Source organism: Hevea brasiliensis, chromosome 4 (assembly GCF_030052815.1).
Source record: "Hevea brasiliensis isolate MT/VB/25A 57/8 chromosome 4, ASM3005281v1, whole genome shotgun sequence".
Taxonomy (NCBI): Eukaryota; Viridiplantae; Streptophyta; class Magnoliopsida; order Malpighiales; family Euphorbiaceae; genus Hevea; species Hevea brasiliensis.
In genome coordinates this window covers 5,270,653-5,291,916 of record NC_079496.1, presented here as the reverse complement: position 1 = coordinate 5,291,916, position 21,264 = coordinate 5,270,653, and the positions used below count along the sequence as shown (strand labels likewise).

General features: G+C 31.3%; 1 pseudogene; it reads right to left on the bottom strand.

Annotated features, from left to right (window-relative positions):
- The window catches only part of LOC110633243 (cellulose synthase A catalytic subunit 4 [UDP-forming]-like), a 35,989-nt pseudogene extending 32,642 nt beyond the window's left edge, over window positions 1-3,347 (bottom strand).
- Window positions 3,348-21,264: the final 17,917 nt, after the last annotated feature.

Here is a 21,264-nt window from a genome sequence, read left to right as displayed (position 1 = left end):
TAACTTAAGATATGCCACTTTGAGCAAGACTAGTCGGATTGGTATCTACCCAAAAATTTTGGGCAAAATACCATTCTGACAGATTTGGTAGTTCAAATTTGGCCAATAATTTCATTTGGTTAAATCCAGAATTAGAGTTTGTGTTCAGCATAAAAGTTGTTCTAAATTGTCTAAGCTTTTCATTGATATAAATTTCAGGTCAATTGGACCTTTCTATACTGAGTTATGACCAAATGAATGAACACTGTTCATTTGGTCATTTTGCCCAGGCAAAATGTGTGTTACCCGAATTTGATTAATTTTTTAGGGTATCCTAAGTTTGTTTTCTAGATAGAGTTCCTTCATCAAAGTCGTGCCATTATGTGTTTAATTTCATATCCAATTAGCCTTGCACCTATTGAATCTACACAACTCAAGTTAAAGCTATCCAGCCTTGCTGGACTCACACCCAGCCCTGCAGGTCACTCAAGGCAGCACCTCTAACCTCAATTCCCATGGCACAATTCACTTCAATTCCTACTCAAACATAATCAAATGGTCACTAATTGACCATTAGAATTTCCTTTCACCAATACATGAGCAAAATCATAATTTGTTGCCCAAACCCTAGCCCTAAATTTTGCTAAGTTCCAATTTCTTGTACCAAACTCATAAATTAATAATTGAAGTGATACATTCACATCAAGGGCAGCCTACACACTCCTTTAAATCAAAGAAATTCATCACTACACTAAGATTACCATGGCTATCGAAAATGTAGAGTGAGCATACCAATGAATTTCATTTCAATTCCTTATAAATCTCAACTCAATTCAACCCCCTAACGTGAACTTAAAGAAAAAAATAAAGAGATTGGACACTAACCTTGTTGTAGCTACTCCCATGCTTGCCAAAACCTTTCTTTTTCCTCTTCCTTTTGTTACCTAGTGGTGATTTAAGGTGTGAGGATCAAATTTAGTGAAGAGAGTAGGTGATGCTATGGTAGAAAATCAAGGTTTGATAAGCTCATGGAAGAGCATAAATGGTGGTTTCTTTCTCTAGGGAATTTCGGCCAAGAAGACAAATGAGGAAGATGAGGGAATTTTGTGTATTTATCTCCAATTTTATCTCTTAAATAAATTTGTTAAATGGTGATTGGTGGAAGGAATTTAATTGCATCATGCTTACACATGCATGATGTCATTATTAAACTTTTTAATTTCATTTTCTTTTCCTTGCTTTACTACTCATTTTTAATAAATTTTCTATCAATATTTATTCACATTTTATGTCATAATAATTATTTACTTAACTGAACTAGTCAGTCAAAAATCATCTCCAAAGACGAAATGACCAAAATGCCATCCATTTGACTTATTGAGCTAAATCGTCTTTGCCGTTCGAAAAATTTTTCTAAGCCTTTTATTGTCATTCTAATGACATAGAAACCTCAATGACTCTTTTCTGGAGTCCCAAAAATTATTTCATGAATTTTTCCCTGAGTTTAGGGTTTCTAGCTGCGAGGACCGCAACTTCCCACTGGGTTACTCATCGCTAGGGCACCGGCTCATTTAACTTGGTTGTATTTTATTTCTAAAATTTTTTCTACATTTTTCTTGTTAATATTTTAGTTAATTATGACTCCTTACTTTAGTCTAAATATTTTTCCAGACGTTTTAACTGTCCGGACCGATGTCAGTCACCTGAATAGTAGAATATACGAAATTGCTACAGTGAGGGTATTACAATCCCTATCTGCACATGGCTCCCCCGCCACTTCATCATTTCCTTACCCCTATACCTTCATAGATTTCGGCCATATTTTCAAAATGCAAAAAGCATGTGTTATTAATAGATCTATTAATTTTTTAGTAATGCATTTATCTACGCATTTTCTATGCTTCAGATCGAAGGAAAGGTACCTAACATAGTGGAAAATGGTACAACATAAATACAACTTTCTGTATAAAATGGTCTAAATACCTCAATTATTGGAGAGTGATTCCACCTTTTCCAGCTCTTTCTTTCTCCAAGGAAGCCATTTTCTCTTGCTCTCACTATACCTTGCTTCAAATTTTCATATTCTTCCTGATCACAGAAATTTATATTTAGGGTTTTTTTTTTATTTTGCAGAAAATATTTTTTATAATATTTTTTTATAATTTTTTTATTATTTTAAGCACTTAAAAAAATAGTTAATGGAAAATATTTTCTTATTCAAAAGAAAAAAATTAAATCATTTTTAAGATAAATGTCTTTTATTTTATCATTTTTCAGAATTTGATAATTTCATTAAAGTGTAAAAATTTTACATATAATATAAATGCATACCACTAATTTAACATTATAATCAAACAATAATAATTATTTTCCTAGAAAATATTTTTTTACTAAATAATTTTAATAAAAAATATTTTTCATATAAAATTTATTTTTCGCAAAATAATGCATGAGTATAACCTTCAGCAATACAACAATTCTAATTAATGAAAGTAACTTTATTAATTAGCAATTAATCTTTTACTTTACAAGTGTTTAGCTTGGGCAATAACCCCATAGTGTACTTGTTCAGATTATAGTTATTAAGTGAAAAGAAAAAGAAACTCCAGAAGGCCTTTAATTAGTTAAGTGTATCGGTTAGCTGGTTTCTTTAATAAATTATTAGCCACTGCAGACAAAACCATAATTTAGTTTCAATTAGCGAACCTGAATCTTTTCCCTGTCAGCTATGAACTGGGTACTCTTATGGTGGTTATATTCATCCTCACCACCAGAAAAGTAAGCGTTAGGACACCTTGTCTTGATTCCATATCTACTGCAAAATGGAAGCCACCACCTTGCAAACTTCCAAGCCTCTCTCATGCCATGCAAAGTTATAGCAGCACCACCATCATCTGATAAATACAAATGAAGCTTCTCCACCGGGTAATCCAATGCCATGGCGGACAAAACTGTGTTCATCACCTCCATGGTTGCTTGGCTTTTTATCAGGATCCGCTGTGCATATGAACACATCTATACCAGGGAGTTTGCTATCTTCGGGCAATCTTTCGGGAAATACAGTTCGAGAAACAGGTCTCCACCGAGAACCTAGGCCAAGGAGCCACATGAAGGAGAGAAGAAGCTCAGAGGCAAAAACTAGAAGCCATGGAACAATAGGTGTGGCTCTGATTTCAGGGTCTTGAAAGAGAAAGGAAGCTCTATAATAAACCAAGAAAGCTATGGCAATACAATGGACGAGTGCATGAGACCTGTTTATGATGGTGTAAAGCTTGTGGACATTATAATTGCAGATATGGAGAGGGAAAGAGTAGTCCATGCTTTCAGGTTTTCTCTGAATTGTGAGTTCGGATGGAGAGAATGTGTTGCTTCTCCCTTGAAATAATTGATGACGAAAAATCATGACCCTAAACAGGGGAAATTGACCGTACAAGGGTAAAAGGGAACAAAAATTACTAAAATTGAGTGTTTACTTGATCCGAACGAGAAAAGTCAAAAGTTTAAAAACGCTAATATCAGTAGCGTTTTAATGTCCAAAACGTGATTAATAATAGCGTTAAAAAATAGTAAAAAAGCTGGACGCTGCTTATAGCAGCGTTCAGCTTTTGTTTTAAATTTTTTAATATTTTAAATAAAATATAAATATTATTTTAATAAATAATATTATAATAATTAATATTATATATTATAATATTTTTATAATAAAAAATTATTTTTTAATTTAAAATTAAATTTTAATTAAATAAAAAATTAAAATATAAAATATTATTATAATAAAAATTTTAAAAAAATTCAATAAAAACCTGAACGCTACTATAAATAACGTTCAGCTTCTTATTTAATTTTTTAATTATTTAATTTTTATATTTTAAATAAAAATATAAATATTATTTTAATAAATAATAGTATAATAATAAAAAAATTATATATTATAATATATAATTTTAATTATTATGCTATTATTTATTAAAATAATATTTATATTTTTATTTAAAATATAAAATAAAATAATTAAAAAATTAAAAATAAAATCTGGATGCTATTTATATTTTTCATTTTAATTTTTAATTATTTTATTATAATAATATTTTATATTTTAATTTTTTTATTTAATTAAAATTTAATTTTAAATTAAAAAATAATTTTTTATAATAAAAATATTATAATATATAATATTAAATATTATAATATTATTTATTAAAATAATATTTATATTTTATTTAAAATATAAAATAAAATAATTAAAAATTAAAAATAAGGTTGGACGCTACTCCTTTAAATTTTTTTTAATTAATTTTTTATTATTTAAAGGAAAGCTGGACGCTATTTTGAATAGCGTCCAGCTTTCCTTTCAAATTTTTCATCCGGACACTATTATGAATAGCGTCCAGACCTTAAAAACGCTATTATAGTTAGCGTCTTGCATTCAACCCATTCAACTCAGCACAATTCACTCCTTTTTTGTAATTAATTTCAAACTCACCTGTTTTGAGAAAATTTTATTTTTGATTACCCCTTTTTGGTAAATAACCCCCTAAACAGTGAGAAATTATATCACACTCACTCAATATAACACCTATTTTTGTTTTTTTCCCGTTGGACTAATTAAAACACGAATTTAAAATTTCACATAAGATACTTATTTTATTGATATAAAAATAAAAAATAAATATAAATTTTTATATAATATATTTATTGTTTAATATATAATTTATTAAATATCAAAATAATCAATATTTAAATATATATTTTTATTTAGATAAAATTTAAATATAAAATTAAATAAGTTAAATATATATATATCAATTATTGAATTACTATTTCACATCAAATGCAATATGATATCATCATCATGCCATTCTATCATTTCACGTATGGCGAGTGGGCCAAACCGCATGGTCTCGCACGGTCTAAGCATTGGTCCATACTTGAAATTTTTTTGCATTTTTTAATTATTTATTTTTGCATGGCTATGCAAGAGATCATATTAAATGCTAAATCATAGTTCTCAAGTGAGTTCCATTGCACGGCAGTTGAAGATTTTTATTTGCAATAAAAACATATTGCTTAATTAGTTGAATGCGTGATATGAGAGATGTTGATTAGGGTATAAATAAATAAAAAAATCTTACTGTAAGGTAATTATTGCTTTTATGGGATGAAATTGTTGATAATATGAAAAGGGGACTAATCTTACATATTTGCTATTTGCAGAAAATTAACGTTTGATCGTTTCACCTTACTATTTGCAGGGCTTTTTTCTAAACCTCGCTAAGGATAATAACAGATTAGATTTTTATAAGTACCAAATCTGATTGAATCCTAATGAAATAGATTTAGATAATTTATAATCTGATTTGAAATAAGTTTAGATTTAAAATTTAATATTCATGATGGGTTCGAGTTTTATATATTAAATATCTATTAACCGAACTCGTTTATATAAATATTTAATTAAATATAAAATATATATTTTTTATAATAATATTTATAAATTTTTATATATTTTATTTTATATAAAATAGAATTTAAATATTTTATGGAATTATTAAAATTTTAAAATATAAATTATCATGATGACCCTGTAACGATCAGACTCCAACCACTAAAAGAATTATCTGCTTTGGCCGTAAGCCTCACGATTTTGTCCCATAGGTGGAATGGAGAACTTTCCAGGAGATCATCGATTAACCCTGAAATTCTTTCAACTCTTCAGGTCATTCTACCAAAAAGCGCCTCTAGTGATTGGTTCCTTATTTTATATATCATTACTTTTTAAACTCAAGACCATCTCCGTGCTTTACCGATTTGGGATTTGCCTAAGGGACCTTATTTAAATTTATAACACCCTTATCTCTACTGAATAATCACTCTTCCTTATCTCTACTGAATAATCATTCTTCCTTTGCTCTCTAAGACTGTGGAATCTAGCCAATCAAAGCTTTAAGATCCATCAAACTAATACCCAATTTCACCCTAAATTTCCTGCAAAACTAGTGAGTTGGGTGGGGTGAGCATAAACTACCCAGTGAGTTGGCATTTGCAATATTCATCATGCAACAAAAAGAAATATAGAAGAAATAAGCCAAATGGATAGATAATAATAATAATAATAATAATAATAATAATAATAATAATAATAATAATAATAATAATAATAATAATAATAATAATAATAAAAAATTAGAACAAGCTGAATAAAATAAATAATTAAATCAACATGCTATGCAAATTCTAGAATCTTCAAATCGCTCAAATTATATTTTTCCTAGTCTCCAAGTATTCCTCATAGATATAAAAATTATTGATAATTGGTACTTGATATCCAAAGAGATGCCGGAGTATTAAAATAGATATAAAAATCATAGCAATGCTGTGTCAAATCTAGCAGTGGTGGCTTCACACTCTCTATGGGCAGCCCTTTCCTACTACACTAAATTGAACTGCTGGCACCCCTCTAACGGGAGCAAATATGCTAAATATAATTTTATATCTCATAGTGATACAAGAGCATATTATGATTGTCAATACTATAGACCATCAAATTTATAAACTCCAATAACTAACTTCTGCCACACAAATCATTGCTACCCAAAGTAGCCAAACAATTTCATCATAAATGCCTACAATCTCATAATTCTTCTTATAATTCCAAAATATTAAATTACATCTGTTGAACTTTACTACTATCATTTATCTCTCTGTACAAGCTATTAATCTCATCATCATTTACCATTTATCTCTATTTCATAACCTCCAACTCTCTTTCTAGACTTGCTAGTATGCATGAAATATTGGAATGGCAATGAGCAATAATAAAATGGAATTAGATTGAACAATAAAGATGAATCAAATAATCAACAATAATATCGGAAGCAAATCACCATTTTCAATTTTCAAAGGATCAAGAATCAATTGAGAAGCAAATTCATGCCATATATTGTAAATGCTACTCACTTGACCTCATGATACCAACCAGCAAATATCACTTTCCAACCACTTAAAACCATAATTAAAAGCTCCTCCTAAAACCATAACAGTAATAAATCAAAATCAACCATAAACTTCCACTTTTCTAATTAAAAATGTGATAAAATTTACCAGCATTTCCATTTTAATTGGACTAAACTCTCCATCATAAATCTCAAATTTACAAGCCATTAATCATATCAATATTTTCAATGATCCAACTTATAGGTCTATAAAAATTATAATATTAAAAATAATACTCAATTCCATAATTTCCTTAATCATTAAAATATACTCATACACCGCAAATCCAACTAAAATCCACATATATATTTCTCAAAAAATATTCCACAATCACATAACAATTCAACAGCTTCATATCTGATCTCAAAATAATCTTAGTTCCATCAAAATCACTTATTCAACTTAACTTAACCATTAATACCCAATCTGGCAGCTTATGCATTCAAATTTGTATATAATGATCCAACAGTCAGATAAATCCAAAATTTTAACCATATATTCAAGACATCCCTATACAACATCGGTAAAAATTTTAGCATTCAAGTATCTCTACATCATGAGATATCAAAATATTCATCTAACCCTTTAAACTCTGAATTTTTCAGAAATTATTCTTAATCAGACAAATTATACAAAATAATTTATATCTCATTAACCACAAGTCTACAATTCACCAAATTTTAACACAGCAGCCTGAACATCCTAAAGATCATTTGTACTAAATTTCATAATTTTCTAAGCATGCTAACTATTTATTTTCCTTAAATTTCAATAACTAAAATTCAGAATTCCAATTGCAGATAGCCTGTGTTCAACAATGTATATCTCCAAATCCAACCATTGAAAACTTACCAAATTTTAACCATAACTTCTACACATATAGACCTTCAACATATCCAAAAATGAACAGTAAAGATATACCTAACTCACCTGGACGGAAGAGAAACATGCTGTCCCTACTAAACCCTTATTTCTGCTACTGTTCACCTTATTCTCCATTTCTCTCTTTTTAATTCTAGTATCCTATACTAAAATCCTTCTTTTTCCCCCTTGTTAGTATTCTTTCTTGCTAGAGAAACTCAGAAAAAATCTAGCACCATCTCCTTCTTCCCTTCTCTTCTTCTCCTTCTTCCCTTCTTTCTTTCTTTTCCTTTCTTTTTCCTCCTCTCCTCTTTCCCGATTATTCTTTCCATTTCTTTTTTTTTTTTAATAGAAACTGCTGGAGGAGTCATGTGGATGTGCAACTGCTGTCCACTCTTTTTTTTAACCTAATTTCATTTTGGTCCTTTAACTTTCTAAAAATCCTATTTTCTACCCTGAAACTTCTAAAACTTTTCTTTCAAGTCCAAGTTCAAATTAAATTTTTCTCCCCAAAACTTTATAAATTTTATTTTTATTTCTAGTAACAACCATATTTAATATTTTCTCAAAAATTAGGGTACTACAATTCTCTCCCCCTAAAAATGAATTTCGTCCTCGAAATTTCACAACTTAAGGAACCACAAAGTCTAATCCAAAACCACTACGCTTCCACTAAAATTAAACTCTTTTTTCCCATATATAGATACTATTATGCACAAATTTTGCATTCTTACTAAATCTACCACTAATTGTACTAAACTTATAGTTCCCCCTTTTTCTCTATCTCCACATTTAACATATAAGACATTCTCCCACCACTAACTAGTTCTTAAAATCCAAATATCATATATTTGTTCCCAGTCTTAGTAAAGTTAGCAACAAATTATCTTATAAACTTTACTATTTATATCTAATAGAATTATCTTCTCCATAACCATTATAAATTAAAAACACACCTACCTTAATCTTTAAGTAATTAACCACCGATTTATCCAAAACCCTTAAAATGTAGTCTACTTTATGCTATGAAAACAACTAACTAATCATTATTCCTTTCTAACATCTATTACTGTTTCACCATTACTATTTCACCATAAGTATAACACATTTATAGCATTCTATTTTTATAATTTTATGCTCTTCACTTTATACAACTACCACAGTTGAGTCATTCTAATAACTGCTTGTACATCGTTGTCATCAAACATCAAAATTCATTATTCAAGTCAACATTTGTTACACAAAGCTATACAACAGTCCCGTAATTCCCAAAGGATGCAAATTCCTTTTTAATACAAATATCATTATCTCCATGATACTTGTCAATCTAAGATTGATACACCATTTGAAAATTATATCCATTTCATTATTTCTCACTCGTAAATTTATTACTGACTAAGACTCCAAATTAATTTTCAAGGCATAGATTCCATTACACTCAGATATGTATCCTGTTAGATCTGCTGGCATCTCAGCTGTATATAATAAATTCTGACAACCTAAGAGCAATGCTGGCATCTTGGGCTCTATGATAACATTGCTAAAGGCCCAAAAGCAATAAAAATGCTGGTCATACACAATGCACAGAGTGGCCCTCAAAGAGCAAAATGAGCTGGCATCCACCTAAAAGAGCAAATGCTGACAACATGCAATGACTGTTTAATGATGCTAATGCAAATGCTGATGCTGATGCTGATGATAATGCTTATGCAGATGCAAATGCAAATGCTGCTAGCATCACTCTAGGGGAGCAATTAAAAATAAACTGATCATACGCATGTGCAGAGCTACCCCCAAAGGGCGAACCACCTAATATATGCTCAAAAGGCTATGTGTATATCAAGTGTTGTTCCAAAGACAATATAATACTGAAATATTAACCCTGTCATCAAAGGTGATCTCACAGGTACATAAAAGGATGTAACAAGGCTCTTTATTCACCTTAATCTTTCATAATCCTCATTATAACCAACCATTCTTTCTCATCATGTAAGCATAGGACTCCCAATAAAATTCAATGATCACACATTATAACTTCTTCTTATTGCTAATACTCTTATATTCACATATCATATTTGATATATTCATAAGGCCCGTATTTCTCTTGTAGTGCTCCATCAAGATATATGTTCTAGAATATAATATTTAAATAAAAATCTCCAGTTACTGATATATCTCATACTCCTTAACATTTTGAATTTACTAGAATCAACAACCACCATAATTGTCATTTATAATCATAATAACATCATGGCCATGTTGAGCCAATTTCTCATAATTCAAAAAAAATCATTGCCACCAAGTATATCATGATCACATAACTTATATAACTATAATTTTAAAAATATATCATCACTAGAGTAATTTAATTTTTCCAACTCGTATTTACTTTCTAGTTCACTCTATCACGTATTCACATTTTTACTCTCCATATTTATACTTGCCAAGTTTCCACTTTCAAATTTTCTTTTCTTATAATATCCTTCACAACTATATTTTAAAGTCTAATCCTCTCAACTAGGATTCCAAACTCACTCCTTAATTAAAAACAATTTCATAGCTAACACACTTCTAATTCAATATAGGGCTTCTAGCTCATAATATCACCTTACTAGACAAAATTCTAGCCCTTTAACTATTATCAATAACTAAAATCCCAAAGCTCTATTCATCAACAAGTTCAAAACTAATCTTTTACTTATATCCATATTAACCTAAACATTAACTACCAATGGTGTCTATAGAATCTAAACCTAAGCTCTGATACCATTAAATTTATAACACCCTTATCTCTACTGAATAATCATTCTTCCTTTGCTCTCCAAGACTGTGGAGTCTAGCAAATCAAAGCTCTAAGATCCATCAAACCGATACCCAATTTCACCCTAAATTTCCTGCAAAACTGGTGAGTTGGGCGGGTTGAGTATAAACTACCCAGTGAGTGGGCATTTACAATATTCATCATGCAACAAAAAGAAAAATAGAAGAAATGAGCCAAATGGATAGATGATGATGATAATAATAATAATAATAATAATAATAATAATAATAATAATAATAATAATAATAATAATAATAATAATAATAATAATAATAATAATAATAATAATAATAAATTAGAACAAGCTGAATAAAATAAATAATCAAATCAACGCAAATTCTAGAATCTTCAAATCGCTCAAATTATATTTTTCCTAGTCTCCAAATATTCCTCATAGATATAAAAATTATCGATAATTGGTACTTGACATCCAAAGAGATGCTGAAGTATTAAAATAGATATAACAACCATAACAATGCTGTGTCAAATCAAGCAGTGGCGGCTTCACACTCTCTATGGGCAGCCCTTTCCTATTACACTAAACTGAACTACTGGCATCCCTCTAACGGGAGCAAATATGCTAAATATGATTTTATATCTCATAGTGATATAAGAGCATATCATGATTGTCAATACCATAGACCATCAAATTTATAAACTCCAATAACTAACTTCTGCCACACAAATCAATGCTACCCAAAGTAGCCAAACAATTCCATCATAAATGCCCTCAATCTCATAATTCTTCTTATAATTCCAAAATATTAAATTATATCTGCTAAACTTTGCTACTATCATCTATCTCTCTGTACAAGCTATTAATCTCATCATCATTTACCATTTATCTCTATTTCATAACCTCCAACTCTCTTTCTAGACTTGCTAGTATGCATGAAATATTAGAATGGCAATGAGCAATAATAGAATGGAATTAGATTGAACAATAAAGATGAATCAAATAATTAACAATAATATTGGAAGCAAATCACCATTTTCAATTTTCAAAGGATCAGGAATCAATTGAGAAGTAAATTCATGCCATATGTTGTAAATACCACTCACCTGACCTCATGATACTAACTAGCAAATATCACCTTCCATCCACTTAAAACCATAATCAAAAGCTCCTCCTAAAACCATAACAATAATAAATCAAAATCAACCATAAACTTCTACTTTTCTAATTAAAAATCTGATAAAATTTAATAGCATTTCCATTTAAATTTGACTAAACTCTCCGTCATAAATCTCAAATCCACAAGCCATTAATCATATTAATATTTTCAATTATCCAACTTACAGGTCTATAAAAATTATAATATTAAAAATAATACTCAATTCCATAATTTCCTTAATCATTAAAATATACTCATACACCAAAAATCCAACTAAAATTCACATATATACTTCTCAAAAAATATATCACAATCACATAATAATTCAACAACTTCATATCCTATCTCAAAATAATCTTAGTTCCATCAAAATCACTTATTCAACTTAACTTAACCATTAATATCCAATTTGGCAGCTTTTTGCATTCAAATTTATATATAATGATCCAACCGTCAGATAAATCCTAAATTTTAACCATATATTCAAGACATCACTGTACAACATCAGTAAAAATTTTAGCATTCAAGTACCTCTGCATCATGAGATATCAACATATTTATCCAACCCTTCAAACTCTTAATTTTTCAGAAATTATTCTTAATCAGACAACTTATACAAAATAGTTTATATCTCATTAACCACAAGTCTAAAATTCACCAAATTTTAACACAACAGCCTGAACATCCTAAAGATCATCTATACTAAATTTCATAATTTTCTAAGTATGCTAACTATTTATTTTCCTAAAATTTCAGTAACTAAAATTCAAAATTCCAATTGCAGACAGTCTGTGTTCAACAATGTATATCTCCAAATCCAATTGTTGAAAACTTACCAAATTTTAACCATAACTTCTACACATATAGACCTTCAACATATCCAAAAATGAATGGTAAAGGATAGACCAAACTCACATGGACGGAAGAGAAACATGCTACTCTTGCTAAACCCTTGTTTCTACTATTGTTCACCTTATTCTCCATTTCTCTCTCTTTAATTCTAGTATCCTAGAATAAAATCCTTCTTTTTCCCCCTTGTTAGTGTTCTTTCTTGCTAGAGAAACTCAAAAAAAATATAGCACCATCTCCCTCTTCCCTTCTCTTCTTCTCCTTCTTCCCTTCTTTCTTTCTTTTCCTTTCTTTTTCCTCCTCTCACCTTTCCCGATTATTCTTCCCATTTCTTTTTTTTTTTTTATAGAAGCTGCTGAAGGAGTCACGTGGATGTGCAACTACTGTCCACTCTTTTTTTTAACCCAATTTCATTTTGGTCCCTCAACTTTCTAAAAATCCTATTTTCTACCCCGAAACTTCTAAAACTTTTCTTTCAAGTCCAAGTCCAAGTTCAAATTAAATTTTTCTCCCCAAAACTTTATAAATTTTATTTTTATTTCTAGTAACAACCATATTTAATATTTTCTCAAAAATTGGGGTACTATAGACCCGATTCTATAGGCAGGACTGACACTAGGACTTGGGCCAGTATAAAGCTCCTGAAGTCTGTAATAAGCCTTATTGCTCTCAAACCCATGACCAGACCCAAAAATTCAAGGCCCAATGTCCATAAAAAGATAAAAAAAATTATTATAAATTTATTTGGGGTCAACTCAATCCAATAACTACCAGAATTCTACTATTAGGGGAGTCTAACTTAACCTTGATATACAGCATGTACAAACTATTTTATACCATAAACTCTTCATTAATTAATATAATATATTCAAAAACTAATATCACAGTGGAGTTGTAGTAATTAAACAAATAGATAAATAAATAGACACAATAAAAACTACTAAATTAAAAAGCACTACAACCTGCGGAGAAAAATGCAACTTAGACTCGAAGAATAAACTCGCTCCTCCTGTAACCTAAAAAAAGATATTTAAACAGGAATGAGTATTCTACTCAGAGAGTTTAGATATTGATTATAAATGTAATTTCTATAACTACCTAAAACTAGCACAATCCTACTATGAAATGCATATCCATTACAAATAACAGACAATGCACCCAATATTCGCACAAGAAGATAGTTTGGAGCCACTCACGCACCCAGTTTATCACATTAATGCATAAATATGGGAGCTGATCCCCTATACAGCTCTCTCAATCCAAATCCCGCCAGCGAGCTGAACTCAAGCCGGACTTTCACTTAATTCCAAATATGTGGGCCAGCGAGATCAACTCAAAACCATACCTCACCCCGACTTTCTGTATCCATGAGGACCAGGTTCCAGTGAGACTAGCTCAAGTTGCGATTACCCGTCCAATCTATAAACATCATATGCCATATATAATATATACAAAGCTTCAAATTATCCTCAAGGCGGAAAACACAAATAATTATTAACAAATAAATAAGCAACAATAAGAATGCTCCTAATTTATTTAACTAAGTATGTAAATATATTTATAAAATGCATGAGCATACCAAAAATATAAATAATATTGTGAGATCAACTCAAAGCCGTACCTCACCCCGACTTTCCATATCCATGAGAACCAGGTTCCATTGAGACTAGCTCAAGTTGCGATTACCCGTCCAATCCATAACCATCATATGCCATATATAATATTATACAAAGCTTCAAATTATCCTCAAGACGGCAAACACAAATAATTATTAACAAATAAATATGCAACAATAAGAATGCTCCGAATTTATTTAACTAAGTATGTAAATATATTTATGAAATGCATGAGCATGCCAAAAATATAAATAATATTGAAATTACAAAAATAATTAATATCTAACTCTCAGACTGGTCGACTTGACTGCAACTGGTCTGGCTGAAAGGAGAAGAAGGCCGGCACCGATCACCTAAACATATACATTGGCCTCTATCAAAAGACTGACAAAATTAACTAATTAATTCAAACTATAGAATTAAAAATAAATCCTAAGGTCTTACCGAAATTTCGATAAAGTCTCCTTTTCTAAACTCTAACTTGGGTCCCTAACTCCTTTACAGTCTAAATAATTATTTTTAGTACTTCAAAAATTATAAAAATATTTCTAAAGATCCTTTACATCATCCTTAAATTAATGAAATTTATTTTACTTAATTTTTCTAAGTCAAGAATATTTTACAAATCAATCAGCTAGTTTAGGCAAGGTAAAAACTATACAACTTGAGTTTGGGACTACCTTTGCGAATTCTGCTACCTGAAACACGTCTGAAACGTCTGAAAATGTTGGAAATGACTATAAACATGATCACCTTCTAGGTCGGCCCGTCGGGTGCCCAGACCAAGCTGAAAACTCAGTATCGAGTGTCGATGAGCTATTGTCGATCCGCTCACACCTATACCAAGCTTATAAAATGTTAACAATTATCATATAATTATATTTAATTTATGGGCATCGAAAAAGGTCGAAAATCTGACTAAGCGATCTGGATCAACCGATGATCGTCTTTTTCAAATGGTGTTTGATCAGAGCAAGGTTAGTCTTATATCGAAGGTTTTGATGTGCTTAACTCAATGGTGCTCTCGAATTTCAGATTCAACAATTGGATTGGCCGAAATCTGGCTAGAAAGTGGTAAAAACCCATTTTTCTCTACCCTTGCCGGCATTGAAAATGGCCACCAAATCTAGCATGATTGGTCCCATTTGAAAGTACTTTTGTGACACCCCTTACCCGTCTACAGTGTAGCCGAGCAAGATATGTCATTCAGTGTGCCGGAGCACCAATTCATATTTCCATTACAATTTATCCCTTTTAATTTATTTATTTGCAATTTTTGATAAATCTGAATTTTTTCGCAATTTTTATAGAAAATCCTACAGAGTGCCGGCTATAAATTGGAAAAATAGTTCTTCTGAATCTATTAAAAACACTTCCAATATAATTTCCAAATCCAGACTCCATTATACACACATACCTCAACTCAATCTCAAAATCTCAATACTATTTTCAGAAATTTTTCTTTTCTGTTCACATCATCACTGGAAGCACATTCATAAATATTTCTCAACATTTCATTTTTCAACATAATATACAGAAAATTTCAATAACATGAAATTTCACATACTTACATTATCAAATAATTTCAACAGTTTATAGTTACAATCCAAAACTAATACAAAATACAAAATACAAAATGCTATCCAAAGTCCTAATGTCCTACCAAGTGCACTACAGATGTGAGGTGACTCTGGACTCCGAATACAAGTCTGAAAGTTCACCCGGTCTGATGTCTGCTGGGCTCCCTAGCTAGGTCTCCAGTACCTGCATGTGGCAAAAGCGACGCGCTAAGCAATTTTGCTTAGTGGTGACAATATAAAATAAAATAAAATAAAATAAAATAAGTATGCAGAATGTATGATTACATTTTTGGGTAAACTTAATTTCTGATATTTATTGCAGTATTATTCGATTAAAATTTGGTAAGGTTTATTATCATTGCCCGAGTTGAAGGAACGGAAGCGTGAAAAACACAAGATTATACCATTGAATTCAAAAATTTTCACCTAGGGTCACATGCACCATGCAAGATTTATTTTTAAAAGGCAGAACTTGAATTTCTAATTAATAGAAAAGGCTTTAGAAGCTGTTCAAGGGCTGCCATAGGTGTTCTTGGTGTGGACAAGCTAGAGGGACAACATCTGGTGTCCTGAAGACGAATCTCAAAGGCGCAGACACTGCAAAGACATCAAGAGGTTAGTGTAATCGTTCTTGATTTAATCTAGGGTTCTAAAATTAATCTGATTAATTTTAAAATCTTAAATGGCAAATACAGATCCAAAAACATATTAAAAGAGTTTTAATATGTTGTTTATCATTGAAATCAAATAGATAAAAATAAATCTTGCATGGTGCATGTGACCCTAGGTGAAAATTTTTGAATTCAATGGTATAATCTTGTGTTTTCACGCTTCCGTTCCTTCAATTGGTATCAGAGCCACTATATTTGCCATTTAGATTGTTGATTATATAATTTAATTGTGTGTTTGATCATGAGATCAAGAGATTCATTGCTGGTTGGATCATGAGATGTGGCGTCACACATGGTGAAGCCACCATTGGTGGCGGCAACAATGGTTCCATGGGTGGTTCAAGGTTTGGCTTTTAATTCTGCAATTGTTGTATGATCTAAGGCCTATTCTTTGACTAATTAAAGTGTTTAATTAGTTGTTTTAATCACACAATTAAATTATGATTCAAATCAGAATTTTAAAAAATTGTTTGAATGTGATTCAAGTCTGAATTTTAAAAGTTGTTTGAATGTGATTCAAATCTGAATTTTTAAAGTTGTTTGAATCATATTTAAATCTGATTTTTTAAAATTGATTCAATAAAATTCAGATCTGATTTTTTAAAAAATATTTGAATGTGATTCAAATCTGATTTTTTAAAAAATGTTTGAATGTGATTCAAATCTGAATTTTTGAAGTTGTTTGAATGTGATTCAAATCTAAATTTTTAAATTTGTTTGAATGAGATTCAAATCTGAATTTTTAAATTTATTTGAATCATATTCAAATCTGGATTTTTAAGTTGAATATGAGATATTCAATTTAATTTAAGTATGTATGTTTTATTTAATTGTTAAATAGTGATATGCATGATGGATGATCATGGACTATAAAAGACCAATGTGATTGGATTTATTTCTTTTATGTTTCTTTGGGATTGTAAATTAATTAATTTATTTTAATTTATTTTGGGCATGTATTATTAAGTTTGTAATATTTTTGGGTTGTAATTTTATTTGTTTAAGTTCTTGTAAATTCGCCTTGGTATGCCAAGGATTACTTTGTAATATTGGATTGCAAGAAGTTCAAGGAGGTCAAGAGCATTGGTGGGACCAGTGGGAGGAATTCAAGATCAAGTGTTGATTATGTACTCCTTCAGCAACTCTTGTAAAATGAATGAATGAAATGCACCTAGGAATGCCCCATTCAATTCTTGGTGGCTCAATTGAATCCCTTAGAAAGTCCATGATCATACCATATTTACTGCTTATCCATGAATGCATGAGATGTATGGGAATGTATGCAATTATATGATATATGCATGCTAAATGGATAATGTGCAAAGTAAGACCTTAATAGTAAATAGAATGACCATAAAATCTTCCAAACAAATGATTAAGTTGGAAATGCTATAATTAAAGTAATTATAACATAAGCCCTCCATTGGGGCAATTATTTTAAGAAATTTTAAATAGTTGCATGAGATGCAATTAATTTAAGAGATTTTCTTAAGAATAATTGTTAAGCATGAGATGTTGTAAATATGTAAATGGTTTGGTGGCCAATATTGGATGTACCTGAGGACATTAAAATTATTTGCATAATTACTGGCTCAATGGGATCAACTTAACTAATGCAAGATAAGTCAATAATGGATGTACCTGAGATTTTGAGCATTAGGGGCTAGGTAAAGGATTGAACCTCACATGAGATGTGATGGGCAAGGAGTTGCTCACTTATAGTTTATTGTAATTCCAATAATGGATGTACCTGAGGATGATCAATAGAATTATAAGAATTCAATCACCCACTAGAAATCCATCCAACTAGGATTTCCGTTTTCTACTTTGGAAGTGTAGGATTCGCTAAGTTAGTGGGAGGACCAATTTGATTAAAAGACCATAATCATTTTGGTTAATTACATGATACATTTACTAATTAATCTGGTTATTTTCTGCAGTTAATTTTCTGATAAAAATGAGCACAAAACAACCACCACCATCCAATATCCTTGCAAGCATACTTGATCACAACAGGTTGACAGGACCTAATCTGTCTGATTGGCTAAGAAATTTGAAACTTGTCCTGAACCATGAACATATAGGATATGTTCTAGATTCAAATGTTCCTGGTCCCTTACCTCCAGAGGCCACACAAGAGGAACATGATACTTTGGACAAGTGGAAGGAGCATGATATGAGAGCTAAGTGTTACATGCTTGCTTCCATGAGTAATGAGTTACAGAAGCAACATGAGAACATGCAGAGTGCTAGTGAGATCCTCCTTCACCTACAAAAGTTGTATGGTGAGCACAGCAGGAATGCTAGGTATGAGATATCTAGATAGCTATTCCGTATGAGGATGTCTGAGGGACAGAATGTTGGGGATCATGTCCACAAGATGATTCGGCTGATTGAGCAGTTGGAACATCTTGACTTCAACATGGATTTCCAACTACAAACGGATTTGATCCTTGATCCCTTCACGAGTCTTTTGGGAATTTTGTGACAAATTTCCATATGACTCAACAGGAATGCACCTTAGCTGAATTACTCAACATGCTGGTTATTGCCCAAAAGAATATGCCAGGCAATAAAGGAAAAGAGGTAGCTTTGGTTGCATCTTCTTCTGCTGGAAAGTCCAACAAGAAGAAGGGCAATAAGAAAAAGAAACCTCAGATTCCTTGTCCTTCCAAGAAAATAGCTAAACAGAAAAGGAAGACCAAAGCTGACAAAGGCAAAGGAAAGTGTTTCCACTGCCAACAGGAAAGTGTTTCCATTGCCAGTAAGAAAGTGTTTCCAACGGCGGTATAGCAATCTAAATGAATGCAATGCCATGGTAAAAACCAACTCAAGTTCAAAATATATTTGGCACTTAAGGTCATGTCATGTTGCAGAAGATAGGATTGCAAAATTGGAGAAAATGGGGATTCTATCCTCATTGGACTCTGAGCCTACTCCAACTTGTGAATCTTGCCTTGTGGCAAAATGACTACATCACCCTTTGTTGGACAAGGGCTAAGAGTGAAAATATGTTGGAGCTAATACATAGTGATGTATGTGGTCCATTTAAAGAAATGGCTAGAGGGGGTTTTCATTATTTTATTACCTTTACTGATGATAAATCAAGATTTGGGTATTTGTATTTGATGAAATACAAACATAAATCCTTTGAAAAGTTTAAAGAATTTAAATCTGAAGTAGAAAATCAAACAGGAAAGAGTATTAAAGCTCTTCGATCAGATCGTGGAGGTGAATATTTGAGTACTGAATTTGATGAATACTTGAGAGAGCATGGTATTGTTTCTCGGTGACTCCTCCAGAACGCCATACGGTGAATGGTGTATCGAAAGGAGAAATCGTACCCTATTGGATATGGTACGTAGTATGATGAGCTATCTTGATATGCCAATCTCCTTTTGGGGATTTGCATTAGAATCGACTTTATATATTCGAATAGGATTCCATCAAAATCGGTTTCTTCCACACCTTATGAGATATGGCATGGAAGAAAACCAAGTCTTAAGCATGTTAAGATTTGGGGTTGTCCGACTTATATCAAAAGTGAACAACGATAAATTGGAGACCAGATCGTAAAGAGGTCGATTTGTTGAATATCCAAAAGATAGTTTTGGATATTATTTTTTTATTGCCTACTTCACAAAGGTTGTGATAAGTAGAGATGCCACATTTCTTGAACAACGGTTTGTTCAAGAAGGAGGCAAAGGAAGGCAAATAGAGTTAGAATTGGAGAATTCGACCAACCAATGATCAGATGGATATAGATCCATCTAGTCAACCTATACCCATTGATGAAACATCTACACTGTTCCTCGTAGAACAACCGGTATCTCACCCACGGTGAGATATGGTTTTCTTCATGAAGAAGAACAAGAGTTGTCTACTCATGAAGAAGTAGATCATGGAGATGATCCACTTACCTATGAAGAAGCTATATCGGATATAGACTCTTCAAAATGGATTGATGCTATGAAATCAGATTGATTCCATGTATAAGAATCAAGTTTGGGATCTTGTTGACCCACCAAGGTATTGTACCTATAGGGAACAAATGGGTTTTCAAGAAGAAAATTGGTTACGATGGAAAGGTAGAGACCTATAAGGCAAGGCTAGTAGCGAAAGGGTTTCGCCAAAGGCAAGGAATAGACTATGAGGAGACTTTCTGCTTTGTTGCCATGCTTAAATCAATTAGGATTTTATTAGCAATAGTGCATACTATGATTATGAGATTTGGCGGATGGATGTCAAACACTTTTCTCAATGGATACATTGAAGAAAACATTTTCATAGAACAACCTAGGGGATTTGAATCCCAAGATGGTTCCAAGGTATGCAAGCTAAAGCGATCCATTTATGGGTTGAAACAAGCTTCGAGGAGTTGGAACATCCGTTTTGATGAAGCAATTGAATGCTTTGGTTTTATCAAAAATGAGGATGAGCCATGTGTATATAAGAAGGTTAGTGACAGTGCTATCACTTTCCTTGTCTTATATGTGGATGACATACTGTTGATAGGTAATGACACAGGTATGTTGACGACTATAAAGGTATGGTTGTCAAATACATTTTCCATGAAAGACTTAGGGGAGGCAACCTATATTCTTGGGATTCGCATCTATAGAGATAGAGCGAAAAGAATAATAGGTTTATCCCAAAGTCTATACTTGGAAAAGGTGTTAAAGAGGTTTAACATGCTTGATTCCAAGAGAGGATTGTTACCAGTGAGACATGGTATTCACCTTTCTAAAGAGATGTCTCCAAAGACACACGAAGAAAGAG